We start from the raw sequence: 6,223 nt of genomic DNA, 5'->3' as shown, positions 1-6,223 counted from the left end.
ATTTCCTTTCTGTTATTTGAAAACTCTTTTCTTAAGCAGAAGGATCATTTGTGGAAATTCCAGTATTTCAGCTGTGGGTGAGCAGTCTTGTCTTTACTTTTACTTTTCTTTACTCATATTCTCCATATAAGTATTCTCCATAGCTTTGTTGTTGGTCACTCCATCAAACCACTAATTACCTTGACTGACAAGCCAGTGGCACACTGGGAGTAATGTGAACCCTTGCCTACATTTTATCCAGATTTCCTAATGAAGACGCTTTCCAGCAGTATACTATTTGACAGCTGTGGGAAAAACAAGACCAAGTTTAGAGGCAAAGCCTGGAAAGGAAGTCAGGCCACATGGGACCTAACCAGTGACCTCACCACATCAACCCATCTTTCTTTTCCTCCACTTCCCAATAAGTTCAGGCAGGCAGATCAAATTAATTTCTCCTCCTGCAGTGAAACTTGGATAAGCATTGCAGCACTGAACCATGAAGCTGGTCTTTAGCATCATAATGCACTGACTACATCTTTAGGTCTGAATCCCATCTAAGTTCTGAAAACTCAGATCTGAGGTACATAGTTCAGGGCCAACATTCAACAGCTTACTCTTCACGCTAAAGTAAATTATTTGTAGGTAAGAATCAGTGCAAGACATTAATACAGAAGACCTGCACAAGTTCTAAAACCAAAAGGTATTACTTCCTATGGTTTCGGGGTCTTTTTTGAAAAGAGTTGAGCAAAACCTGTTTTCTCCCCCATCTTCTTTCATTTTTCTTTATTACTATTAAAATGAATTTTGTGGATTTCAGGAAATTCCAGGTGGAGACTTACAAGATTTCAAATCTTTTATAAACTGAAGGGAAAATAAAAAAATTATTTGACAAGCAATTAATCTAAATTATGAGTTTGAAAGCATATTTGCAATTGCAAAAAACTAATATCAAGGAAATTAAGTGAAAAGATCTCAAACTATAAGAAGGCAAACTAAAGCAGAATAGATGTATTGTCAAAAATCTAGAGATCACAAGAGTTGTTTGCCACATATAGAAGAGGGCAAAAAAGCATGGATTTAGGGATCAAAAGACAACACATTTTTACATGGGGTAGTGTATCTTGGCTTAAGAAACTGCATGACAAGCTACTGAATAGAAAATAACTCCTGTCGGCTACCCTGTGATGTTTTACACAAGGAATATATAAAATATTCAGACATATCTTGCAAAAATCTGAGTTATCTTAAGTTATGTGAGAGCAAAGAGCAAAGTCCATTTTACTGTTGTAGAACCAGACTCTACTGGAGAATCCTGTTTTATCTAAAATCTCGAAAGCACTTATTGCACAATACCCTAGTAGAAGATAGATCTACCAACTTCATGCAAGACTCCGCTTATAAATGTGGCAGCATTTATTCCTGCTGAATCAGGACAATTTAGTGATTGAATCTAAATGGAAAAGACAGCCCCAAAAAATTGCATTTGGTTTCTCTCCTGTTTTGTCTAAAGCAGCTACTCTATACATTCAGACACCATATAGAAAAAAAACCAACAAATTAAATGTGTAGGTAAGATTTGCATTAGCACTTTCAAGTGTAAAGCTTTATATCCTTATTATTATGTGTCTCTCTAGTGCCATTTCATATGTTTCTAAGATAGCAAGCCTGAAGAGAAAAAAAGGAAAAATATCAATCATACTGTCCCATAGGAGGAAGCAGTAGATTACCAACCTCTCCTAATTACCACCTTTCCTAATGTTAGAAGTGGCATAGCTAGCTGGAGTGGTGCTTCGCTGTATTTACCTAGTCAGTGCAGAACCACAGCTGCATAAAGCAGGGTGGCCATCCTCATGGAAAAGGCTCTGAGACATGACTAAACTAAAGCCGAGTATCATTAAAACAGCCCAGCAGAGAAAGGGGACAAGAGCTCCGTACAGCATCCTACTGTAGCAAAAAGGCAGGATTTTCACCCTGCCTCTGTCTTCACCGGAGAGGTGCTCCAACCCTCTGATCATCTTTATGGCCCTCCTCTGGGCTCGCTCCAACAGGTCCATGTTCTTCTTATGTTGAGGACCCCAGAGCTGGACACAGTTCTCCAGGTGGAGTCTCACCAGAGTGGAGCAGAGGGGGAGAATCACCTCCCTCGACCCGCTGGCCACGCTGCTTTTGACACAGCCCAGGGTTCGGTTGGCTTTCTGGGCTGCAAGGGCACATGGCCGGGTCATGTTGAGCTTTTCAAATGCTTCTATTTGCAGAGTCATAATAGCATTGGTTTTCCTTAAAACAAATGACTGTCACTTCTGCCCAATTTTGTTCTTTTCATTCAGTTCCTTTTCCTAGAGGCTGGTGGAGAATTTTTCTCCTCACTGCTTTTACAGGAAGGTGAAACATGGAGACAAGATACTCTTTTGCCATCATCACATCTCATAGGCAGCAGACGACAGCTCATTAGATCATGTCTCAGCTTTACTGACGACATGAGCAGTTTTTAACTGAACATTCGCTTCCGGTGACTTAAGTCACTTGCTGATACTGAACATGACAAGGGCAGACAGCCCTGATTTCTCAGCTATGAGGCAAAACTACCTCCCAGTTCTAACTCACAGCATCTCAAGGAAAAGGAAGTGGGTAAATTTAAGCTGAAGGGACTGGAATAAGCTATGTGAGGTGAAATACTCAGGCAGTAACAGCAAGCCTTTAAAAAGCTGTGTGCATAAGTAGCACATGGATTTGCTGACACTAACCTGAATAGTTTTTCATCCTTTGACCATTGAGCACTTTTTCCTCCTCAAAGGCTGTTTTGTTCCCAAACCCAAATTATGTTTCCCTAATGTATCTCCTAGATACAACTTTGCTGAAATTACCCCCAAAAAACTGATGCACAAAGATGACATGCTAAAAATGTATGTGATTAATATTTATGGTTTAGTTTAGTAAACTTGCACAAAATAAACCCAAAGAATTAGAAGCTGCTGAACAACTTCAACTATACCGTGTATCTCCACAAGAAATAAGTATCATCCATACATGTTCATATTCCTGTATATCCCAGAAGATCGCAAGGGCTTAACAGATCCACCCTCTGTGATCTTACAAGCTTTGTTATCCTTTCTTGGCTTTAAGGAGGTAAATGTTGTTCAAATTAGTGTAGCTGCTCATATCAGAGTCAGGAGCAACCTGCTTCCATGAAATTAAAAAGTGAAGTAATTACCTAAATAAAAAGGTGCAGGCTATTTAACAGATTTCTGTATTTTTGCAAATACTGAGCACATGAGTTTGTAAGCAGAAATCTTACCAGGTGCCAGAATAGAATCATAGAACATATGATCTTATTCATGAACATAGACCAGCTTAGATTGGAAGGGCTCTCTGAAGGCCATTTGCTCCAACCCCCCTCTTCGCCTCATGCCACCCCTTGCTCAAAGCAGAACCAGCTTCCAGCAGGTCAGTCTGGGCTGTGTCCAGCCAATTTTTCAGTCTCTCCAAGGCTGCAGGTACCACAGTCTCTCTGAGCAACCTCCTCTAGTGCTCTGCCACTCCCACCTTAACACTGCTCTAGCAGAGCAAAGTCAATCTCCAGGAGACTCACTTCAGCTCCCAAATCAAAGGAGTTCTGGCAGTGCTTTAAGGTGAGGCTCAGCTCTCTGTATGGTAATAACATACGATGGTAGAAAACCCAGACTCATAGAATGGTTTGGATCCTTGGGTAAGGGACCTTATGAACCATCTAGTTCCAACCCCCTGCCATGGGCAGGGACACCTTCCACCACACCAGGTTGCTCAAAGCCCCATCCAGCCTGGCCTAGAACGCTGCCAGGGATGGGGCATCCACAGCTTCTCTGGGCAACCTGTGCCAGTGTCTCACCACCCTCACAGGAAAGAATTTCTTCCTAATGCTTAATCTAATCTAAACTACCCTCTCCTGGTTTAAAACCATTCCTCCTTGTCCTATCACTAGATGGCAAGGTGCCATTGTAAAAAGTCCCTCTCCAGCTTTCCTGTAGTCCCCCTTCAGGCACTGGCAGGCTGATATAAGGTCTCCCCGGAGCCTTCTCCAGCCTGAACAACCCCAACCCTCTCCACCTGTCTTCACCGGAGAGGTGCTCCAACCCTCTGATCATCTTTATGGCCCTCCTCTGGGCTCGCTCCAACAGGTCCATGTTCTTCTTATGTTGAGGACCCCAGAGCTGGACACAGTTCTCCAGGTGGGGTCTCACCAGAGTGGAGCACAGGGGGAGAATCACCTCCCTCGACCCGCTGGCCACGCTGCTTTTGACGCAGCCCAGGGTTCGGTTGGCTTTCTGGGCTGCAAGGGCACATGGCCGGGTCATGTTGAGCTTTTCAAATGCTTCTATTTGCAGAGTCATAATAGCATTGGTTTTCCTTAAAACAAATGACTGTCACTTCTGCCCAATTTTATTCTTTTCATTCAGTTCCTTTTCCTAGAGGCTGGTGGAGATTTTTTTCTCCTCACTGCTTTTACAGGAAGGTGAATAGCTCCCTCAAGTGCCCCGTTCAGTCCCTCACCTGATGGAAAGGTAGAGCTGACATCTCCCTTGGGAATCCCTCGATCTGTTCTGCAATTCCAACCGCTTCTTATGACCCAGCAGCTGGAGTATGAATCAAAAACATAGCCCAGGAGAGCAATTACCGTCCAAGCTGCATCCTCTCCCTCCCTCCTGTTTAAGTGCAATAAAAATTGATTTAATGGAAGCATGAGGTGTCACAGAAATATTTCTGCTAAAATTCATGTGAGGAAACAGTTAACAATGTTGAATTTTATTTTTTCAGTATTAGGGTTCAGGATAACTACCAGCTGCTTGAATGTAAGCAAGGGAAAAACCATATATCTTCCAAGCTCACATTTCACTCAGCCTGCTGGCAGGACTTTGAAGCCATGCACTGCTGTCACATTCTACTCAGCTTCTGAATGCCAGCTTTGGTATGTGAAGGATTTAACATAATCCTTACATCTTCCAGCTCATACTTCTGCTAAGCAAATGTGAATATGTAGTAAATTCCACAGCCAGGGAACTGCATGCATGAGATTCTCAGAAAGATGTTTTCTGGCTGTGTAGCTGCTTTTCAAGCAGCTTCTGTACACTGTGTGCTTTTCTGACCTGCTTTCTCTCTGTGTAGGCTGTGGAATGGCTGTGTAGTCATTTCAATCTGACATAAATCTGGCCTGTCACTAACATGGTTAGTCCCATCATTCTTGATCCCAGCTGCTCATACTTGCTGCCTCCCTTGTGCCAATTCAATAGCTTGTGTACCTGAGCTGTAAATCGTAGCAGGGAACCAATCCTGCTGAAAAAATCATCTTTCCTCCCAGTTTGCAGTTAGGTTTGGCTTCATGCTATGTCTAATCTGATCTAAATCTGTCCCATCCCCTCCCTGTGCTGCCCACAGCACGCTAGGAAAAGATCTCATTAAAAATAATTTTTTTTGAGCCAGAGCTGTTTGCTCATCCAGTTCACTGCACAGCCACTTGAATAACAGTGCCAGCAAAATGAACAAGTGCTTGGGCCTGAAAAGTGCTTGCCTCTCTTTCAATAGCAGCCTGGATGCATGCTGGTTCAAACACGCTGTTTTAGCCGCTTATTTCACAAAAATACTTTGTCAGATGAAGTATTAATAAACAAGTTTATAAGAGCACATAAAGCATAACCTTGCAAGCTTTTCAACATACTACCATAGTAGAAGATGCATTTCTACCTTCTCATTCTTGGCTTACTCTCATCTTCAGCGGATGTCTGTTCACTATCAAACTCAGAAATAGTGGCCTACATTTACTTCATAACCTGTGCAAAACCCAACTGCACGCCCATGTCCTAAATAAATCCTAAAGCAAAACTGATGAGAACAGATTCAGCCAACAAAGTATGGTTTATTTTCACACAGTATTCTTTGTTAATGACTGCAAATGTAAGATGAAAAAATTGAACCAATACATCAGAATAAAAGCAGATTTCAAAACAAGCAGATATCAAAAGATACAACAAAAAATTATTTTAAATTCCTGAAAAGGAATAATACTTCGCATCCTTGTATGAAATAGGATGGTAGCGAAAAAGGGTAAATCTTAGCCTACTGACAAGTATTACAGATGATTATGAAAAATACGAGAAAAAAATATATGCTATGTAATTAACTTCATATAATGTAAGAAATTGTATCCTGCTACCATTCTAAAAACATAACAACTGTATAAATATTAAAATAAAGTGGGCCACCCTCAGACTTG

The sequence above is a fragment of the Falco naumanni genome, chromosome 2 (genome assembly GCF_017639655.2).
Source record: "Falco naumanni isolate bFalNau1 chromosome 2, bFalNau1.pat, whole genome shotgun sequence".
NCBI lineage: Eukaryota > Metazoa > Chordata > Aves > Falconiformes > Falconidae > Falco > Falco naumanni.
This window is presented reverse-complemented; position numbering follows the sequence as displayed.